A 23435-nucleotide genomic window follows, 5' to 3' on the forward strand; every position below is an offset into this window, starting at 1 on the left:
GACGTTACTTCTTGCCTTTTGAACTTCCAGGTTTTGGGCCCTCCCAATTTAAAGGTAGGCATTTTCAAGAGTAAAGGATGGTGATTCATGATTCATCTCACGTGGTTATCCTTGGAACCAAACCCATGAGGGATATGAACCTACTGTGTATTATTTCTAATCATCCTCACCACCAGCAAGGTAGGTCTTTCTCATCCTTGTGTTGCAGATGAGGAAACAGAAGTTCAGAGAGGGCTGTGACTTGCCCAAGGCCACACAGCAGGTCAGTGGCAAGGCTGGAGTTTGTCCCAGACCTACTGCCCCCAGAGCCCACCCTTGTTATGGTCGCCCTGCTGCAGAGTCGTTTTCCTTCTCCCAGGGTAGAAATAGCTGTTTACCCTATTTTTTATGAACAGGTTTCCAAAGAGGCCTCCAGAATGGGTGTGATCAAGCCAGAGAATTCAGAAATACAGCTCTTATTACGGAACTTAGTATTAGCCAGCCACCCACCCGCCTGGCTCTAATTAAAGGCCTGTCTGTCTTCTGCTTACAAATCATGGCTTTCTGAGGCCTATAATTTAACCAGTCGCAATTAAGGCCTGGCGAGTTGCGGGTGGAAGACTGGCCTCCCCATTCCCCGTCTCACTGAGGCTAGTGATAGAGAGACAGGGTACCTACCATTAGTGTGGCCTTGGGGCCGGGGCTGAGGGGTGGCAGGCGAGGCACAAAAATCCAGAATCAGTATTATTGATTTTTTCTTTTCCTTCAGACTCCAGGATGGCTCAACATGGCAGATCCTGGCTTTACATAAGATATAGATGCTTTGTTCATCATGCATTTTTTTGCATTAAGTTTGATTTTCTAAAATATTGCATTAAAATATTATTTATATTGATTACTGAGTTTTGAGGGACTCCCTTCCATTTTGCACCCTTAAATTTTTTCACCCTAGTCTTGGCCCTGGTGCCACTTCATGTAACCTTTGTCAAGTCACCACCCACCCGCCTCCAAGCTGTAGTTTTCTCATCTGTAAAGTGGGGTTACTGACAGTACCTACCTCATTGTGCTGCTGGATCTCAAGTCCCTGGCATACAGCTGGCATATAATAATAGCTACCAACGTGGGGGAAGGGAGAAACTGGGGGCACTATTGTCCTGGAGGCAGGGTGAGATTTTGATGCAAGACTGTACATCACAAGACTTCTCCCATCCCTGGCTCCCGCCCACTGCCCACTGAACACCAGTAGCACACCCACCCCATCCCGTGACAATCAGAAATGCCTGCCCACCCTCACATTTCCAAAATGCCTCCGAAGGGACAGCACCGCCACCACCACTGGGCTAGATCACCGTCTTGGAGTCACGCAGACCTGGGCTCAAATCCAGGTTGTCATTTAGCTGTGTGACCTTGGGCAAGTTCCTTAACCTCTCTGAGCCTCTCGTTTTCTTCATTTGTAAAATGACAACAATATCTCATAGTGGTGATTTGAGTGTTTGGTTATCGAATTTGAGGTAGCTGCTACTGTTACGATTATGTCATTTGTATTCAAAGCAATAAGCTCTTCTTGGAGCGAGGCTCTCTTGTGGCAATTTGTGCGGGAGGAGGGAACTATCTACCAGATGAGATTGTGATGTGAAGAGAGAAGCAGATCTAGCCTGCTAATGTGTATTGTCTGAATTGAACTGCATTTACATATTTTAATCAGCTGCCAGCGTTAACAATTTGGAAGATTTCAGGGAAAAAACTAGATTTTTTTTGGTTTCTCTTAAGAAGTTGGAAAATTAGGCCACCTTTGGGTCACCTCTGTTCCCTCCTGGAGCTGGTGAGAAGTAGCCTGAGCACCCCTCCCCGCTCCTGGAATTTTACATCCAGGCCCCTGGAGTTATTTGCACTTCCTGCCTGGGCCCTGTAGACACTGCGTTTTCCACCCCTGGCTGGCTCTAAGGGGGAGGGACAGAGCACTCCTCAGGAAACCGGAAGGAAGAGTTTTAAAAGGAAGCGAGGGATTGGGCCTGGGTTGTCAGGGAAGATAAGAAGCCCTGGAGGAATTCGGAGTGCCTCAAAAGTGGCTGAGAGAATCAAGGTTTTGTTTGTTTGTTCAATCTTGCAAACTCATGGCAAATTGCTAAGAGCCAGGAAAATGTTAACATTCTAGGGAAGGAGGCTGCGAAGAGACATAGCAAGAGCAAAAACCTGGAGGCTGGAATCAACCTAAATTACCCAAGGAGAATGGGTAGAGGCCGGGACCAGTCAGGAAGGGGACGGAGCACCAGGTCAGGAGACCCCTAATCTAATCCTGGTTTTGCCACAGAGTGGCCTGGCAACCTTGGTTAGTCACTCTCCTCTCTGGGCTGTTCCCAGCCTCTTACCCTAGAATGGATGTAAGGAAAGGGTTGAACCAGGGAGCAGGCTTCGGACTCTGAAATTTTAGGTCATCTTCTTCATTACACCCCTCATTATGCCAGTACTCAGTAGGCGCGTAAGCAGTACTGTACTGTTTTTGTACACAGCTGCACAGAGCTGTGTGGCAACTTGGCCCTGTCCAGGGCTGTGTTCTCTGAAGGCAGGGGTTAAGAACAGCTCTAGCAACAGCCGGAGAAAGTGGCTGTGTTTATAATCTCTGCTGGGGCTGTGGGCTGGAACTCTAGGGAAGATTCCAAGCACAGGCAAGACAAACATGCCTGGATGAGAGCTGGGGTCCCTTGGAGGGTTCAGGAGAGAGACTATAGGGACAGCGAAAGGGAGCCTGGTCCTGAGGAGTCACCGGTCTGGTTTAAATGTGATTCCTCTGAGGAAGGAATCAAGTGGTGATTACCTTACCCGTGGCAGCTGACACAGGGCCTGACATGCTTGAGGGATGAATGAATAATTGATCAAAAGAAAGATGGAGACAAAGACAAACACAGGAAATGAGAGAGAGGAAAGGATGGATGGATGGATGTATGGATGGATGGATGGTAGAAGAATAAAGGATGGTGGATGCTGGTTAAGTGGAGAGAAGATGGATGAATTTAAAAATGGAAAACGAGTGGAAGGAGGAAAGAATGAAGGGAGGGAGGGAAGAGAAAGAAGAGAGAAAAGGAAAGTGGAAGAATTGACAGATGGAGGGACTTCCCTGGTGGTCCAGTGGTAAAGAATCCACTTTCCAATGCAGGGGACACAGGTTCGATCCCTGGTCAAGGAACTAAGATCCTACATGCCACGGGGCAACAAACCAGCCTGCCACAACTACTGAGCTCTTGCGCCTCAACTAGAGAGCCTGCATACCGCAAACTGCAGAGCCCACGTGCCCTGGAACCCACGCGTCACAACTAGAGAAGAGAAAGCCCACACGCCACAACTAGAGAGAAGCCCACGTGCCCAACAAAGAGCCCGTGTGCACTGCAATGAAAGATCCCGCATGCCTCAACGAGGATCCCGCGTGCCACAACTAAAGACCCAACACAGCCAAAAATAAATAAAATAAATAAATAAATAATAAATCTTAAAAAAGGAAAAGAATTGACAGATAGAACGCTGGCTGGATGAATGAATAGATGGATGGAAGGAGAGTGAGAGGGAGGAAGGTGGACAGTATATGGTTGGGTGAATGGATGCATAGATGAGTAGACAGATAAAGGCAGACTGGTAGGTGGCTGGCTGGCTGGCTGAATGTAAGAATGGAGGGTAGGTGACAGGAAGAGTTAGATGTATGTTAGATAAACGAATGGATAGAAATGTGCATGGATGGAAGAAAGGAGGCTTAGTTCTGCCTCTGAAAAACAATCCATTAATAAGCATTTATTGAGCCCCTACTATGTGCCTAGCCCTATACTAGGCACTGTGCAGAGACAGAGAAGTAAAGTCAGGCTCTCTCCCCACCTCAACCCATACTCCCCAAGCCCTGCCCCCCCACCCCCGCCACACACACACACACATACACACACGAGGAATTCACTGTCTAGTTGGGGAGAAATGTTGAGAGGCTGAGACCATTGGCCAAGGCAGCTCAGGTAAGAGGTAAAATCCACAGCAGTCCTTCAATTCTGCCTACAGACAGGGCTCCTCCACTATAGTCTCAGAACCCTGCATAGGAGAGAATGATCCTGGCCAGGCTTCTTGTGTGGGCTGTGAGGAAACTTCTTGGAATGTCCCCCTGACTGGCAACCCAGCAAGGGCAGGAACCAGGTCTATATTCGCTGCTGCATCCCGGCATCTAACGGAGCCCATCCTCATGCAGAAGGCAGTCAATGGCATTTCTTCAATAAATGAGTAGGTGAGGGAGTGAATGAAAGTTAATCTGAGTAGCCTTGCCTATGGCTGTAGGCAGACTCCATCACCTGTGCAAACCTTAATGATGTCCTTGCCCTTGCAATGGATGGTGAAAAGGCTTTGTAAACAAGGGAGGTTTACAAATGGAGATTGTGACATTAATAGAGGTAATAGTAGTAATACCAGCACCAATCATAGCAGCAATAATGGCCCCAGCAGTCATATGTTCATGGTGGTGATGATGGTGTTATTACTGGCAGTGGTAATAGAAGTATTAATGAAAGTAGTAATTGCATTAGTGATGACAATGATGGTTATATTCCTGATGGTCGTAAGAACAGTACTGTTGGCAGGAGGAGAGAAGAGAAGGGAGGACATTCCAGGAGGAAAAAAATATTCTGATTTCAGTTGCAAGTGACAGAAATCCAATTCAGACTGGCTTAGGCTCGAAAAGGGAGAGGTGATTTATTGGCTCAAACAACTGGAAAGTCAAAAGTTGCTCTGGCTTCTGGCCCAGATACACAGGCCCTAGAACCATATTGTCAGGACTTGTCATTGCAACTTAGTCTCTCTCCATCTTTGGTCTCTGCCTTCCCCTGGCTGAGCTTCACTCTCAGGCAAGCTCTCTGGGCTTCCTGGCTCCTCATCTCCCAGCTAGACATTCCCCTTCGAAAGAGAACTGCTCCTCTCCAGCCCAGGATTACATCCAAAGTCCCAGGACTTGCTCTCATTGGCCCATCTTGTGTAACATGCCCATCCTTCCAGCCAATCACTGTGTCTAAGAGGGTTGAAATATGCTGATTGGACCAGCCTGGGTCACGTGGCCACTCCCGGAGCTGGAGGTGGACATGGTTGTAACAGGGGAGGAGGAAAGAGATGGCAGGAAACCAGTGGGTGGACTTCAGAGGTAGGGCCAGGCAAAGATGACAGAGGTCAAAGGGCCTGGTGCTTGGTAGGTGCTCAACAATTAATTTTTCTCCTCCTTGTGCCCTGAGGATGGGGGAAAACTCATCCTAAGTTGTAGGAGAGAGCAGACCTGGGTTCAAATCCCCGCTCTGCTATTTGCTAGCTGTGTGGCCTTAGGCAAAGTACTTAACTTCTCTGTGGCTCAGTTTCCTCATCCATAAAATGGGACAACAAATAATGGATTGTTTTAAGTGTTAAACAACTTATTGCTTAGAGCAGGGCCTGGCATATAGTAAGTATTCAATAAACGGAGGTAATGGTGCCAATTTATATAACTTAGGAGGATTAAAATCTCTTCCCTCTGACTGGACACTCCTCTGCTAGATCTTAAACAGCTGAATCCTTCTCCTTCAGGTCAGATGTCACCTCCTCAAAGAAGCCCTCCCTGACCACCACAGCTAACGATGCCCTCCCTTCACCCAGTCACACTCTATCCCATTAGCCCATTTTCTTGTCTTTGTGGTATCTGAAGTAACCTTGTTCATTTATGTTTCCTCATTTAATATCATCTCCCCCGACCCAAATGTCAGAGACTTGAAGACAAGGTCTGCCTTGGTCACTGCTGTCCTGAGAATCTATAACAGGGCTTCGCACATAGTTTAGGCTCCATAAATATTTGCTGAATGAATGGATCCTTCTTTTCTTCCCTGACACAATGTTTTTGTACAGTGTTTCCCATATCAGGGAGGACTCTGAGACAGAGATGCAGGAATGGGGGAGGGGTGCAGAGATGCACTCCCCACACTGGCAGGGGTGGAAGGTGGGGGAGGCCTGGGTGAGTTTGTCACTCTCTGCCTTCAGAGAAGGGCTCCCTTTTGTCTTTGTCCCTGGCTGTGTGGAGAGTCTCAGCTCTGGGGGACCTTGGGGGGCCGGGGTGTCCACCTCGACTTGGGTCATCCCAGCCAAGGTCAGGCTAAAGCCGAAAGGACAGTGTGTGCTCAGGCCTCGGATTACACATCCTTACACGTCTGGCTGCTTAGCTGGGATTAGTTCAGACACCACGCCTACCTCTCCAGTCTAGGCCCGAGACAGGGGTCCAGGAGGGTGGGTCACAGGCCACCTCTCTGTCCCCACCCCTCAGGCCCATCCTGTACTGGGGAAGGCCTCAAGACCCACGGGACACTGGGCCAGTGCTGCAGACAGTGTGCCTGTATTTTCCATGCATTTTCATGACCATTTGCCAAACGTCTGCTGTGTTCCAGGCCTGAGGCCAGCGCTTGATAGCTTCTCACTTGGTCCTTCAAGATGGCAGACTGGGGCTTTTTTAAAAATTTGGTTCCTCAATAAATAGTCATGGAACACCTACTGTGTGCCCGGCACAGGTCTAAGCATGGGGGACACAGAAGTGACAAAGATGGTCACTACATTCATGGAGCTTTTAGAGGGGAGGACAGGCAATCAGTGAGTAAATAAAGATTTTTAAATGCACGTCGGCTCCTAAAGCAGGGGATGGAGAAGGAGGGGAAGGGAACCCATGGACCAGCAGGTGAGATCTCCTTATCGGCGCTCTGGTCTCAGGAATGTGATTTGCGCCCCTAAACCCATTGCTGGTTGGGGGGTGCATCACTGTCTGGAAGAGAGCAGAATGTGGATCACCTCGGCCCATAAATGTTTGTTGAATGACTGAATGAATATTCTGCTACTGCTCAAAAGCCCTCCATAGCTCCCCATTGCCTGCAGGGCCTCCTCCAGACCCCTCAGCCAGTGTTCACAGCCCATCATGATCTGGCCCCAGGTGCTCCTCTGGCCTCTCCAGCATGTTCCTCCCCGTCCTCCCCATCTCAGAAAAGGCCACCACGAGCCTCTTGGTTGCTCAGGATGGAACCTGGAATTCCTCCTTGATTCTTCTTTCCCTCACTTCACACGTCTGAGCCATCAGCAATGTGGTTAGTTTCACATCCAAAATATGCCTTAAACCTTTCTTCTGTATTCTCAACAGCCACCACCATCTCTCACCTGGACACCTGCCAGGCTCCCTCACTTAGATTCCTGCTTCTATTCCAATCTCCCTACAGGCCGTTACCAAATGCAGCTGGAGGATCTTAAAATCTACATTAGGCCGTGTCACTAGCCTGCTGAGAAGCCCTCTGTGGCTTATGTGGTTCTCAGAATAGAAACATCCTATCAGGTCTTCAAGGCTTTCTTCACTTCTCTCTTGGACCTCATCTCTGACACGCCTTACCTTTCTCCCAGCTCCGTGTACACAGCTCTCCCTTCTCTTCCTCTTACAATCTCTTCTCTGCCTCAGGGCCTTTGCACTCGCTGTTACCTCTTCCTGGAACACCTTGTCCGCAGGTCTTCCCATGCCCGGCTCCTTCGCGTCCCTCAGATCTCCACTCAAATGTCAGCTCCTCAGAGAGGCCCTTCCTGGCCACTTGAACTGAAGTAATCACTCCTCCCCTCCCTATTTTTTTTAATCCCATCACTTTGTTTTATTGGCAGAGTGGGTAGTGGAGAATGGGGGTGGGGAGGGCTTCAGAGAGGTCTGGAAGCAGGGGAAAAAATGCATCAGGGGCTCTAAGGAAGCAACAACACGGCTTTCCTACAGACCAGGAAGAGCAGGCCACAGTATGGAAGGGGTGAGGTGCTAGAGCAGGTGGGGATTCCAGCCCCACATCCTTGATTCAGAGCATCCAATGGAGCCAGCTGCGGACCCAGCGTTCCTTAAGGGGCCCATGACTGTTTCCCTGGCACTGTTTAATTCTTTCCCTCATCGCTGGCCACACTTCTAATGATTTATGCCTAGGCTCACAAACTGAGATCCCTGCAGAGGCCAAGTAGGCCTCATAAACAACTTGCAGGGGCTGCTTATAAGACTTGAAAAGCACAGGCCTGGGCTAGCTGGCGCTCAGCCCCAGCCCAGCGTTCACAGAGGAACAGGGGCTCAGAGGAGCCAGAGCTTCAGATTGCTTTTTTTTTTTTTTCCTTTTGAGAAGCTGGAAATCTGGATTTGTAGGGGAAATAAATTTTGGCAAATCATCCACTGTGTGGGCCAAAACCACCTGCTTGTAGGTAGGTGGAGCCCTCCAGCCCTCAGTTCATGTTTGTCACAGACACTCACTCTTCACTGGCACCAAGTGGCAGTTTAGGGTACGCATGTTCCCCCCATGATTTCTTCCCTGTCTCACAAACACCTGTGTGGTGGAGACTATTCTGAACCCCATGTTACAGATGAGAAAACTGAGGCTCAGAGAGAAGACATGATCGTCTATGCCAGGGCTCAGCCTGTATGTAGAACTCACTTGTGTGGCCCAAAGACTAGAGAGATTCTAAACTCTGAACTAAAAGCTTTTACCTGCTTTGCCTGATTTCTTCCTCCGTTCCTGTCCATTTCACACAACGGGAAACCAAGGCTCAGAGAGGTTAAGTAATGTACCAGAGGTCACCCAGCTGGCAAGAGCCAGGATTACAACCCAACTCTGTTCAGTGTCAGAGTTTGCAGGTTAAACCCTTTATTCTTTGTCCAGCTCCAGTGAAAAGGAGCTCTGAAAAGTTCAATGACCGCAGAATCCTTGGCAATACTGAAACCATTATCTGCGCATGCTCCTACTAAGTATAAGTTTCTAAGTGTTAGGACTTCAGGACCTTCCCTGGAAACCTTGGGTTGCAGCCAGGACCCTCAGATGGCATTTTTTGGAGGGAGTGAGATCCTCAGGAGTTTTGTTTAAACACTGACGTCCTGGCAGCTGATTCACTTTATTTGCCAACTCCTAAGCCTTGGTTCCCACTCCTGCCAGACCCCAACACAGTTTGGAAGTTTCCAGATGGAATCCGGAATCTGACCAGCAGCAGCTTGGAGCTCCACATGGCATATCTCTTCCAGTCCTCTACTCTGCCATTCTTTGGTTTGTGGGGAACGGGAACTGGCATTTGTTGAGGACCTATTAGATGCCAGGCACCTTCTATGTTATATCTCAGTGTGATTCAGTCACTTCCTGGCTGTGTGATCCTGGGCGAGTCACTTTACCTCTATGAATCTTAATTACCTTGCCTGTTAAATGAAGTTAAGAATTTTGTTAGCCAGTTCACTTTTTATTTGCAATAGTCATAAACCCAAATCAAAAAAAGGGCACTGATTGGTTCCTATTATTTGACAGTCCAAGGCTAATGGCTTCAGGAATGGCTGTATCCAGGTGCTCAAATAGTGTCATCAGAAACTTGCCTTTGTCTCTTAGCATTGAGTCCCTCTACATTGGCTATATTCTTGGACAGATTCTTTCCAGAGGGCCAAAGATTACTTTCTGGCCCCGATAGGTTGATATCCTGTCAACTCAGCAGTCTCTGACGAGAGTACCTCTTTCCCAATAATTCCAGAAACAATCCCAGGATGAAACTTGATTAGCCAGTTTGAGTCATGCCCACACTGCTAAACCAATCACTGTGTCCAGGGGGATAGATTATCCTAACCGGTAAGCTTTGATCTCATTCTTACCCTCCCTGGGACTGGGGAATAGGGTCAACTTCACTCAATGCATAAGAGTGGAAGAGGGTTGATTCTCCCCAAAAAATGCTAAACAGTCTTAAACATCAAAAACTACATGGGAATTCTCTGGCGGTCCAGTGGTTAGAACTCCATGCTTCCACTGCTGGGACCAGGGTTCGATCCCTGGTAGATGAACTAAGATCCCATAAGCTGCACGGCGTGGCCAAAAAAACAAAACAAAAAAACGCTACAAAAATACCTACCGCCTGGGTACTTGTGAGAATTAGATGAGATAATATGCTGTGCCTGGCTCTTAGTACATGCTCACTTAACAGCTTGCCTTTGTCTTCTCTCTTCTCTACCCCTGAATACCCCTCTGACCCAGCATGCCCACTCCAGAGTTAGGCAGGCCTCAGTTCAACCCTAATTCTGCTGTGTGACTTGGGGCAAGTTATTTAGCTGTTCCAAGCCTCAGATTGGTCCTCTGAAAAGTGGAGGTGATAAAACTTACCTCCTGGGGTGGTTGTGAGGAAATGCCTTGAGTGAGTAAATGGCATGCAGTAGGCGCTTAGTAGGTGGTGGCTTCCACTCTTGCCAGCCTCTCTCTCTGTGCACACCCACCCCAGCCAAACCGGGTTGACTCTCATTCCCCACCTCCAAGCCTTTGCACGTATGGTTACCTCCACCTAGAACACCTCCTCCTCTCATCTCTGCCTGCTGGAATCCATCTCTAGCCCTCAAGGTCCGGCCCAAAGGATTCCTCCTCCAGGAAGCCTTGCCTCTCTGTGCCTTGGTTTTCCCAACTACAAAACAGGGATTATGAGAGTATCTACATCTTAGGGTTGACTTAAGGAGTTAATGAGACTGCCCATGTAAAGCAGTTGGTACAGTGCCTGGCATGGTGAGTAATCAATAAATACTAGTTGTTTTTGTTACATCATTATTATTAGATGTTCAGCTGCTAATTCCAGCTTGTGTTTCCCCATAGTGTCTCATGCAGGGTGAGTACTCAATAAACTTGTTACATTTGGGTGGTCTAGTTGAGGCCATGGCTTCTAAACCCACCCACCCATCCATCCATCCACCCAACAGCCATCCACTCATCCATCCATTCATTTGTTCATTTACTGCACCAGTATTTGTTGAGTGTCAACTCCATACCAAGCTCAGTGCCGGGCAACGGGGGATCCAGCCTTGCAAGATAGACATGGTCCCTGCCCTCATAGTGCTAACCAAGGTCAGTGGGGAAGAAAAAAATAAATGAGTGAGCAAATGAATAAACAAGATGACTGCAGATTGTGGCAAATCCCCAAAGAGGTAAAACAGGATGGCAAGATTGAGTGAGTAGGGAGGAGTTTCTTTTGGATCAGGTTGTCAGAGACAGCCTCTCTAAGGAGGAAATGTGAGGGATAAGAAGGAGCCAGCCATAGAGAAATCTGGAGGGACGGCATTCCAGGGAGAGAAAACAGCAAGTGCAAAGGTCCTGAGGCAGGAATGATCCTGGCATGTTGAGGAGCAGATAGATGGCCAGTGTGGCTAGAGGAGAGGGATTGTGTGGGAGAGAGCAGAGGAGAAGAGATCTGAGAGGCCAACACGGATGAGATCAGGCAGGGTCTTGTAAGGCCCATAAGAGATGGAACCTTATCTTGAGCACAGTAGGAAGCCACTGGAGGGCTGAAAAGGGGAGGGACAAGGCCTAGTTTCTACCTTAAAAAGACTGCTATGACAGGGGCAATAAAAGAGTTGAGAAACACATCAGAAGGGCGTTTAATTCAGTCTGCGGAAAGTTGAAAAGGCTTTTTTGAGGAGGTGACATTTCTGCTGAGTCCTGAAAGAAGTCAGAAAGCAAACTGTGTAAGAGAGAGGGAGTGGGGAAAGGGCTCTCCAGGCCCACAGAGCAGCAAACGAGAAGGTGCCAAAGGCTCTGTTGACTCCCTTTTATAACAGGAAAATGAGAGGCTACTGGGGTCCAGAGAAGAAAGGTGTCAAAGAAAAAAAAAATCAATGACACTTGCTAAGATGGTAAGGCAGAATTTATTCAGGACCATTGAGACATGTGTGGGGACCACTGCAATGGGATTTTACAGTAAGAGAGAGATTGGGCTCAGCTCTGAATACAGCATGAGCAAGTGGATGCTTTTTGTTTTTGTTTTTTTTAACATCTTTATTGGAGTATAATTGCTTTACAGTGGTGTGTTAGTTTCTGCTGTATAACAAAGTGAATCAGCTATACGTATACAGATATCCCTATATCCCCTCCCTCTTGCGTCTCCCTCCCACCTTCCCTATCCCACCCCTCTAGGTGGTCACAAAGCACCGAGCTGATCTCCCTGTGCCATGCGGCTGCTTCCCACTAGCTATCGGTTTTACATTTGGTAGTGTATATATGTACATGCCACTCTCTCAATTCATCCCAGCTTACCCTTCCCACTGTCCTCAAGTCCATTCTCTACATTTGCATCTTTATTCCTGTCCTGCCTCTAGGTTCTTCAGAACTTTTTTTTTTTTTTAGATTCCATATATATGTGTTAGCATATGGTATTTGTTTTTCTCTTTCTGACTTACTTCACTCTGTATGACAGTCTCTAGGTCCATCCACTTCACTACAAATAACTCAATTTCATTTTTTTTTTATGGCTGAGTAATATTCCATTGAATATATGTGCCACATCTTCTTTATCCATTCATCTGTCGATGGACACTTAGGTTGCTTGCATGTCCTGGCTATTGTAAATAGAGCTGCAATGAACATTGTGGTACATGACTCTTTTTGAATTATGGTTTTCTCAGGGTATATGCCCAGTAGTGGGATTGCTGGGTCATATGGTAGTTCTATTTGTAGTTTTTTAAGGAACCTCCATACTGTCCTCCATAGTGGCTGTATCAATTTACACTCCCACCAACAGTGCAAGAGGGTTCCCTTTTCTCCACACCCTCTCCAGCATTTATTGTTTGTAGATTTTTTGATGATGGCCATTCTGACCAGCATGAGGTGATTCCTCATTGTAGTTTTGATTTGCATTTCTCTAATGATTAGTGATGTTGAGCATCCTTTCATGTGTTTGTTGGCAATCTGTATATCTTCTTTGGAGAAATGTCTATTTAGGTCTTCTGCCCATTTTTGGATTGGGTTTTTTGTTTTTTTGATGTTGAGCTGCATGAGCTGCTTGTATATTTTGGAGGTTAATCCTTTGTCAGTTGCTTTGTTTGCAAATATTTTCTCCCATTCTGAGGGTTGTCTTTTCCTCTTGTTTATGGTTTCCTTTGCTGTGCAAAAGCTTGTAAGTTTCATTCAAGTGGGTGTTTATAGCCAGGGAGCAGATGGGGGTCAGTGGATGGAAAATTACTAAGAGGAAACATCAGGGAAAAAGGGGATCCTGGCTAAATTGACCTGACAGGATTCTTGGCTGAATATCTGAGGGACTCCTCCAGAATGATTGTCTTTTCCAAAGCAGGTCCTTAGTCGGTCATGAAGAAGGGAGTCAGAGGAAGACTGCTGCTAATAATACCACTAATAATCATGACATGTTCTACATTTAGTGTGTGTGGCCTGGAGACCCTTTAACACCTGCCCCCATTACCTCTCTCACCTCACCTCCTCTTCCTCTCCCTTTCAGTAGCCCTACTTCACACTGGCCCAACATGTTCCCACCTCAGGGCCTTTGCACTTGCTGTTCCCTCTGCCTGGAATGCTTTTCCCACTGATGGTCACATAGCAACTCCTCCTTATCATTCAAGTCTCAGTTTCAATGTCACCTCCACAGAAAAGCGCTCCCTGACCACCTCAGCTAAAGTAAACCCACCTCATGATCATTCTCTTTCCCACTGACCTTCTTCATTTTTTCCTAGCAACTTTCACCACCTGAAATTATCCTGTTGACTTGCTACTGTTCACTGTGTATCCCTTCCCTCTACAAGATGGTCAGCTCTACACAAGCTGGGATTTTTGCCTGGTTTGTTCACTGCTGTATCCCTAGAGCCTAAAATGGTACCTGGCATCATTGAATGAATGAATGAGGTCAATCTTAATAAAAACCTGACCATGTAGGTATTATTATTCCCTTTCTACTGGCAAGGAAACTGAGGTGAAGTTCCTTGTGTAAATTTACACAGCTGTGTAAGGGATACCCACCCTTTGGCCTCCCTCCAATGATTAATAATAATAACTAATTGTAACGGCTCCCACCTTCGTATAGTCTTACATTGAGCTGAAGTCTTCCTCCCAGTTTTTAAAAAAATGAGCAGCTAACATTCACTGGGCCTCTACTGTGTGCCAGCCATTGTCTCAATGAATCCTCAGTGAAATAGGAACTGGTTATCGTCATTTCAGAGATGAGGAAATTGAGGCTCAGAGAGGTTAAGTAACATGTCCAAGGTCTCACGGCTGGGAAATTAAGAAGCTGGGATTAAAATGCAGGTCTAGTTCTTAACCAGTACATTCTAGTACCTCCGTCCCACTGGACCTAGTCCATTCATTCATTTTTTTAATTCACTTATCCTGCCTTCTTCCTATATGTGATGAGTGAATGAAGCCAGGGTTCACCGTAAAAGAGAGTGGGTGAAAATCCATATTACAGAGTCTCCCTGATAATGATGACATGATGAGATCATCATTGTTTTTAACCTCACATTGTTACTGTTGAAGGACTCATACCAGGAGGAGAAGTATCAGTTTAGCTATTGTCTTGATGTTCTCCTGGGCTTGGATTATTAATACTATCTCCGAGCAGTTGTTTCTTTGCGAGGATCTTTGTAAGCCTTTCATCTTTGTGTGCAAGGACTAGTTCAGCTAAAACCAGAGGATAGAACCTGCACTCCAACTCAACCGGATGAATTAGAATAACCTAGATTATGCTGCAGTACGTACGAACACACAGTCTCATGACTTTATACGTCAAAGTTTATTTCTGACTCATGTGATTCCCACTGAGGATACAGTAACAACCCCGCACAGCTCTCTTCCAAGTGGTGACTCGAGAATCCAGTAGCTCCATCCTCTGAGCATGAGACCTCCACTCCTCCAGCTACAGACCCTCAGTAGATATTGCATGAAAAAGATCAGAGATGTGAAGACACTTGGCCTAAGGATGCCCAGCTAGAATTAGAAAGTAGGTCTCTAATCTATCCACACAACCATTTTACCTCAGTATGAATCTCTAGTGAGACTAAAATGCTATATGAAAAAGAACTATTGGTAAGTCACCCAAATGCCTCTTTCTAAATGTATATTGGGCATTAACCAGCAAAACTGACTGTTGTCAAAATGACCACTCACAGAGCCATCGTTCTGACATTAGCCAGAGTGGTACCCAATCCCAGCATCCAGACTAACACATTTAGTTTCTTTTAGCAACCCAACCACCTCAGCCAAGCTCTCAGAGACTACCCTTCCCACTCCCCATCCTGTCAGACTCAGGGGGCAAGAGGACAGGTTTGTGGCTGGCAGAGCCTGTGGACACTGCCCTTGCCTAACATCTCCTATGCTCCCTGTTTTTTATTCAAAACATTGCTCTCTGCAGCAGGGATGGACATTCATCACCGTTAAGACTGACAGTCCCTTCCTCAACTCCGCATGCCCTCAGCAAATATCAGGACTTGGCGATCACTCAGGCAGGAAGGACACTGCCCCACGTTTCTCCCCCTCACCTCCTCCCTCTATAGGGATCAGAGTCAAGTTCCCACCCCCATCGGAGACATTGTCCTCAGATGGGCAGGAGGTTGTAACAGCACCAGCTTCTAGAATTCCTGCTTTGGCAAAGCTCATGAGAACTTAGTTGACCTGTTAGGAAGAGGATACCCAACCCAGAGCTTTTTGCGAAGAGTCAGGTCACCTAGGGAAGATGGTTCAAGTGAGGACATACATTAAAAACCATAACCCAGACCCCAGGATGCTGGGATAAGAAAGGTCCTCAGTGTTTAAAAAAAAGTGGGGGTAGGTGCTTCAGAGTCTAGTAGACATGGATTTAAACCCTGCCTCTACCACTTCCCTAATTGTCGCTTTGGATATAGTCTTTCTCAGCCTCAGCTTTCCCCATTATAAAATGGAGGGAGGGGACACAGCATACCCTGCAGATTGTTTGGGGTTGTTTGGGGGATGAAATAATATTCTTTATTTAGACACAACCCCTGCCCTCCAGTTGCTTACATTCTACAGAGGTGGGCATTATAATAAAATTGCAACTTGGACAGCATTATGAGGAGAAGGGCATAGTACTACTAGAGCCTGCAATTAGGAATTTGACCTGGTCAGGGATGGCTTCCCTGAGGAGGTGATGCCTGAGCTGAGCTAAGAAGGATGAGTAGGAGTTAACCAAGCAGAGTGGAGGGAAAAGCATTCCAGGCAGAAGGAACAGCATGAGCAAAGTCCCTGTGGCAAGAAGGATCATGGAGACTATGAGGGACCAAAGGAAAGCTAATGTGCCTGAGATGAGAAAGCAAAGGGGAGCATGGAACAAGACGAGGGTGGAGAGTTAGGCAGGGCATAGACTAAGTGACTGTAACTGTGAGACCCCAAAATACAGCGGCTTAAACAAGATGGATGTTATGAGGTAGACCAGGAGCTGGCAAACTTCTTCAGTAAAGGGCCAGTCCAGGGCTGGGGTTAGCTTCCATCTCAGATCCGAGATAGTTGCTCCAGCTCTGCACATCACATCTGCCTCCCCTCCAGCAAGAAAGAGGAAAAGGAGAGAGGGCAAGCATCATTTTTGCTCACATTCCATCGGCCAAGCTTAGTCACATGGCCACATCTAACTACAAGGGAAGCTGGGAAATGTAGTCTTCATTCTGGGTAACCCTTTGTCCCGCTAAAACTCTATTACAATGAAAGAAGGGAAGAATAGATATTGGGGACATCTAGTGGCTTTGGGGACACCAGAAAGAGGTCAGTTTGCAGTGGTCCAATGGGAGGTGAAGGTGACTTGGGACAGGGTCATGGTTTAGCAGGTGGAGTGAATGGAACAGATCCAAAGATGTTTGTGAGCCAGAATGGACAACACTTGGTGACAGTTTGGATATGGAGGCAAAGGATGGGGTTGGATGTGGCAAGTGTGACCCTTAGGCGCCTGGCGTGTGCAACGAGATGCAGGTCTTGTCTGGAAAGTTCTTCGTATATGGTAGCAGGTCAGGTAAGTGTTGCTGTCTTCAATGTCATATCAGTGGGTCCAGGGGGCAAACCCGACACCTACAGAGACCTGACAGATAACAGAAGGAGTGAAGGGGCCTGTGGACACTGGGGAGCCCGTGCCCTGTCTAAAGGGACAGCTACTCCTTAGCGCCAGCAAGTTGTTGCCATGGGGAATGCAGGTTGAACGTGTAGACACAGCATGTGACGTTCCAAGGGAAATCTGAAAATCTAGATTTTTATGAGAAATCTCCTAATTTGGAAACTTGGACAAATAAGTAAAAATAAATTTCTCAGCCCCAAAGCCTCTGGTTTATAACGCCTGGGACACACCCAGCAATGTCACTACACCCTGTTTCCATCTTTGTGTCTCGGTTGCCTTCTCATGGTGAAGGTCTCTGTTGCCTGGCTCACCCCAAGGCCTTCATCCGCTATTGTCCCTGGATTCCTGTCCCTTTGTGCCACGAGTGCCCCCTGCAGGCTCCCGACTCCAATTTCTCACCAACCCCCCCCCCCCTCAACCAGAGGCCCCTACCTGTACAGGAGGGAGCCAAAACCATCAGCCTGCTCCCAATCCCCTTAATCGGATCTGCGCCAGTGACCCTTCTGATTAAAACTCCCCATCTGTAATCCCCCCTTAAAGCTGGGGAAGCGGAAGCACCATAAAAGGAGCGAAAGGTTTGATGGTCCAGAAACTGCCACCTCCTACGTCCTTGAAAACGTCTTGGGGAGACGCACAGACCTGAACTGGAGTCCCAGATCTACTCCTTGCAAGTTGTGTGGCCCTGGAAAAGTCACTTCATTCTCTGAGCCTCCACTTCTTTCGTTTGCTTGATCATTCATTTATTAACTATTTAGGGATCTCCTGCTCTGTGCCAGGCACTGTTTCAGGAGCTGGGGATACAGCAACGCAAGACAAACCCAGCCTCGGCCCTCATGCAGCTGACATTCTATTGCGGGACACAGAGGAGAAAATTCCAGCTTGGAAAGATCAGTGCCGTGAAGGGGCTGTGAGAGTCCAGAGGGTGGGTGTTCTCAACCCACAACTGGGAGTCAGAGAGGGCTCACTGGAGCAAGTGGCCTCTGAGCTGAGGCCAGAACAGGCTGTAGGAATCAGCCAGGAGAAGTAGGGGAGGAAGGGCACTCCAGGCAGAAGGGACAGCATGGACAAGGGTCTGGAGGTGTGAGCAACCATGGCAGCATGGCTTGGGAATTGTAAGTGGTTTTGCCAGGATTCATTATGGAGTATGCAATGGGAAATGGAGGAAATGGTCTGGAGAGAGAAGAAAGGTAGACTTAATACAAAAGCCAAATCTCCTTTTTATGCCTCCTGCCTCTCTGATCTCATCTCCGCCTTGTTCATGCGGCCCCACCCACACTGAGCTTCTTTCTGTTGCTTGATATACCAAGCATTCCCACCCCAGGGCCTTTGCACATGCTGTGCTTGTACCTGGAATGCTCAGATCTTTGAATGACATACTCCTCACCTTCAAGTCTCAGAACCAGCACATCTCTTGTGAAAGGCCTGTCCTGACCACCCAACCTCATGTGGACAACCCCAGTGCTTCTCTACTGATACTCCTTGGTTTGTTTTTCTCAGTAACATGTAGCACATAATACTATCTGACATCATCTTGCTCCTTTATTGGTTTATGGGTTTTCTTGTCTGCCTTTCCCTACCAGTGCCTTAAGGCCAGGGAAATTGTCTTTCTTATCCATGCTGCATCCCCAGCAAAGAGCATAGCACTTAGTAAGTGCTCGGTAAATATATGCCAACTAAATGCAAAAGGATCGGAACTTCATGGGGAGCCATTTCAGGGATTACAGCAGGGCTGTAGCTTGCTCAGATTTCTGCTTCTCTCCTGTGACCCATCAGTGTGGTTGTGAGGATTAAAAGCAATGGGATACTCTTTATGGAAAGCAACTTTTTATATAACTTATATTGAGGCTAATTTTACGTAGCATATAATTCACCATTTCCAGTGAGCAAGTCAATGATTTTTCAGTAAATTTGCCAAGTTGTACAACCATCATCCTAAATCAATTTTATAACATTTTCATCATCCCCATGAGATCCTTCATGCCCATTAACTGTTAATCCCTGTCCCCACCCTGGCAACAACTAACCTGTCTTCTGTCTCTATAGGTGTGTCTTATCTGGTCATTTCATATAAATGGAATCATACACTATGTGGCTTTTTGTGTCTGGCTTCTTGCACTCAGCATAATGTTTTCAAGATTCATCCATATTGTGTCATGTATTCGTATTTCATTCCTTTATATGGCTGAATAATATTCCATTGTATAGATAGACCACAGTTTGTATATCCATCAGTTGATGGACATTCGGGTTCATTTCACTTTTTGCCTCTTACAAATAATGCTGCTGTGAAGATGAATGTGTATGAAAACAGTTTGCAGGACCTGAATACTAGGTGCAGCTCTCTGCTGGCCAGAGCTTCTAGTGTCGCTGCACAGACTTGACCCCAATGGGCTGTGTGACCATAGACTAGTCCCTTCCCTTCTCTGCTTGAGTCTCCCCATCCTTCCAGAAAAGAGCCTGGACCCTTTTCTGCACAGACGTTCTGTGCCTTGTCCATATTCCTGGAAGAGCAGGGAAGTGTTCAGAGCAAATGATAAACAGTCTGTTTATTGCTGGAGCCAAAGGTAGGCATCCTGTGATTAACCACCAGAGCCAACAATTTTTTTTAGGATGAGAAAGGCCTGGCTCCAGAACCCCTGATTCCCCCCTGGGTACCCCTACCTGCTAATCTCTTCTCTCAGAGGACCAAAGCCCCCTCCCACGCTCGGTGCAGACAAGTAGGCTGCAGGATTCAGAACCTCATTGCAGGGAGGGAATTTGGGGACAGCCTCTGAGTCCTGGTCCTGTTTCCTGCCTCTGCTCCCTGGGTTCCTGGAGTCCTGCCCAAACCCGATTGGGCTCAGATCCAAGAAAGGAAGGCTGAAAATGCAGGGACCTGGCCAGGGGTTTGAGCTGGGGGCGGGAGGACTCAATGCTGGCCTGGCTGGTCCCCCATCCCTGCAGCCCATCCCAGAGACCAAATCAACACTGTTCATTTGGGTTCAAGACTGTTCAGAGGATGTCTGCTGCCTTGGCCAGGCACTGAGGTCCACAGACCTAGTCCTGGACCTCCAGAAGCAACCAGTCCAGAGGCTGGGGGTAAGGGTGACAATAAATTATCCAAATAATAATTTATTTATTTTTTTTAATTTTTATTTATTTATTTATTTATTTTACTTATGGCTGTGTTGGGTCTTCGTTTCTGTGCGAGGGCTTTCTCTAGTTGCGGCAAGCGGGGGCCACTCTTCATCGCGGTGCGCGGGCCTCTCACTATCGCGGCCTCTCTTGTTGCGGAGCACAGGCTCCGGACGCACAGGCTCAGCAATTGCGGCTCACGGGCCCAGTCGCTCCGTGGCATGTGGGATCTTCCCAGACCAGGGCTCGAACCCGTGTCCTCTGCATTGGCAGGCAGATTCTCAACCACTGCGCCACCAGGGAAGCCCCCAAATAATAATTTAATAACATAAAATATATATTAAGTGGCTGTTATGTGGTAAGTGCTCAATTACTTTCATCTCCATTGTAGAGATAAAGAAATGGAGTCTCAGAGAGAGGAAGTGACTTGTCCAAGGTCACTCAGCCAGGTGGGAATAATAACACTACTGCTCAGAGCCAAGTCCAACCAGCTTATAAATAAGTATAATGTTGTGAAATAAAAAAAGCAATAAAAGTTGATCTAAGGGCCTTATGAATTCATTGAATTCTCTTTGCCACCTTGCAGTGACCCACCCCCGTCTTACAGATGAGGAGACTGAGGCACAGAGGGTTTAACTCATGTTCAGGAGCTCCCCAGTCAGGAAGTGTAACCCTGACCCTAAGGGCTTCAGCGGGTCTGGAAGAGAAAGCAGTCTTGTGGGCAGGGCTGGGCAGGGTAGGTCCCACTGCATTAGCACCAGTGCTGTTTGATGAGTGCATGTGCCAGGGCAGGAGGCCTGGCACCCTCTGACCCTCCCAACCCAACCCCGAGCAGCGGACACCCCACTCCAGGATGCAGTGAGGCCTCTGCCTGCATTTTCTTCTTTCCTAAGCATCCTCAGGCTGAGAGGACAGGAGGGGAGAGCACTTTCTGGGGTACAAAGAGGGGGTGCCCGCCTTAGAATAACAGCGCTAAGGACTGTACAATAGGTGGGTGCATAATTCATGAATCTGTCAGCAGACATCAATTATGTGGGCCTTCCCTGGAGTTGTCTGGGGGTTAGAAACTGGAGCAGGCTTCCCCTGCCAGCCTCCGGGGGAAACGAGATCTCCCAGCTCTTAAAGGAACAGACCCCCCAGGAATCTGCTCCTTCTCCTGCAGCCGCCCGCAGGGCCAGGAGTCAGAAACTGTAGCAGCTCCACTGCAGGGGCTCAGCCCGAGGTCCCAGCTGGCTGCTCTGTAAGGTCAGACCCACTCTGTGCCTAGCTCTGTGCTGACAGCTCTTTTCCCTCGTTCTACAGCTCCTGAGGGGCTGACTACTGGTATAGCCCAGAGTTTCTCAACGTTGGTACTGTTAGCATTTGGGGCCTGACCGTTCTCCGTGGTGGGGACTGCCCTGTGCATTGTATTTAACAGCATCCCTGGCTCCACCCACCAGCTGCCAGTATCACCCCTCCTCCAAATCGTGACAACCAGAAATTCCTGCAGGATTTGCCAAATGTCCCCAAGGGAAGGGGGAGGGGTCAAAATCATCCCCAGTTAAGAACTACTGGAAGATCCCCATTTTACAAATAAGGAAACTGAGGCAAGGAAAGTTGCAATGCCCAAGGCACTGGACCCATAAATGGCCATGAACTTGAGCCACAGCCAAGAAACACCATGAAAACCCGTTGCCCTAGGCGCTGAGGGTGCAGAGGTGAATCTCAGAACCCATCCCTGTCCCCCCAAAGCTCACAGATTCTGGGCTTTGATGGACACATTCACACACACACACACACACACACACACACACACACACACACACACACACACCCCTGTAATAGGCTGTAGTGTGCTAAGAACCCCAAGGCTGGCAAAATGACGAGGGACCCCAGAGGATGGAGTGGCTGGCCCCTCCAGGGATGACCTCTGCAGGGAGGGGCCATGTGGGCTGGGTTTTAAAAGATGGATTGGAATTCACTGGACAGAGAGGAAGAGGCACAGACCTGCAGAACTGACCAACGATAGCCTGTGATTAGGGAAGCGTGAAGTTTGGGAACCTGCGGCAGGAGAGGCCAAAGAGAAGGGTCAGAGTCAAACTCAGAGAGACTTGGCAACCATGTGTCCTGATCAGGGATTTATTGCAGGGGACAGAACCCTCTCATGCTCACCCGAGCAGCAGCGGCATTTACTTTCAGGATACGGCAGGCAGTTTCAAAACAAGGGCGAGAAGCAAAGACTAGCTGGCCCCTCGGAGGCTGGGTGGTCTGGGCTGACAGGGTGTGGGCTGAGCTATTTCCCCTGTGATGACAGCTAACATTTATTAGACATTCACTAGATGCTGCTGGAACCTGTCCTGAGTGCTTTGCATGTGTTAACACATTTAATCTTCACAGCAGCTCTCTGAGATAGATATTGTCATTATCATCCCATTTTGCAGATGAAGAAACTGAGGCTTAGAGAAGTTAAATGCCTGACTAAAGGTAAGGAAGTGGAAGCGCTGAGACTTGAATCCAAAACAACCTGACACCAGAGCCCAAGCTTTTAACTGTGGCCCTCTACACCCTTTTCAAATCTCCTGTGTCCTGTCTGCTCCTTCTCTCTGCCTCTTCCCTTTAATCTCTGGTTTCTCTAAAAGGTTCAGCTTTCTCTGATTTTTTAATGGTTTTTCTGATCCCCTACAACATGGGTGAAAAGTCGCTTGAGGCTTGGGCTTATCATGAAGCAGGTTCAGGCCTGGATTGTACTTGACCATTTAATTCAGAGGCTCACCACCCCCATAACCCACTCACCCCTGGATCCCTGAACTCAAATCTTCCATGGTGGACTGGTTCAGCCCAGCCTGGGTTTTCTGTCCATCTCTGGGCCACTCAGCGGCAGCCGGGATCAAATGATACAAGCAGGGAGACCCCACCCCCACCCGCTGCCCTTTAGCAGGGGCAGCAGAAACAGAGGCACAAGCCCATGAGAAGAGGACAGCTTTTGGGGGGTGGGGAGGAGGGCTGATAGATAAGTTTAGGAGTTTAGATTTTTTCCTGAAGAGTCCTGGAAATTTATTAAGCAGGAAAGTGATGTGACTGGATTTGTATTTTTGAAAAAAAGACCCTAGAGCAATTTATTACATCTGCTTGCATTTCTGCATAAGCTGTAGACTAGCCTAGGTTCCATTAAATTCAACAAACATCCAGTGAGAGCCCAAACATCTGGACCAAAACCTCTTCTTGATCCAGGGGACTCAAAGGTAGTTAAGCTGTGATCCTTAGCCTCAAAAATTCATAGTCACAATCAGGAGTTAATAACATGAGACCAGGATGTCTAGGCCTCCCTGAAAATCATCTGCAAAACCTTGAGCGTTTAGCAAAAAGATCTGTAGCTTTCATCTCATTTCTAACACATTCTTCAGAGCTCATGTATTGGGGTCAGACAGACCCAGGTTAAAATACTGGCTCTGCAACTTACTAGCTTTGGAAGCCTAGGTTTCATCTTTTCATTGGAAGTA

General features: G+C 47.7%; 1 protein-coding gene across 1 annotated transcript in view; it reads left to right on the forward strand.

Annotated features, from left to right (window-relative positions):
• Positions 1 to 23435, forward strand: part of KCNB1 (potassium voltage-gated channel subfamily B member 1) — a gene marked incomplete at its 5' end in the record, with an annotated part of 109456 nt that overhangs the window by 74483 nt on the left and 11538 nt on the right. The window lies entirely within an intron of this gene.

This window comes from Balaenoptera borealis (genome assembly GCF_965194805.1).
Source record: "Balaenoptera borealis genome assembly, chromosome: 16".
NCBI lineage: Eukaryota > Metazoa > Chordata > Mammalia > Artiodactyla > Balaenopteridae > Balaenoptera > Balaenoptera borealis.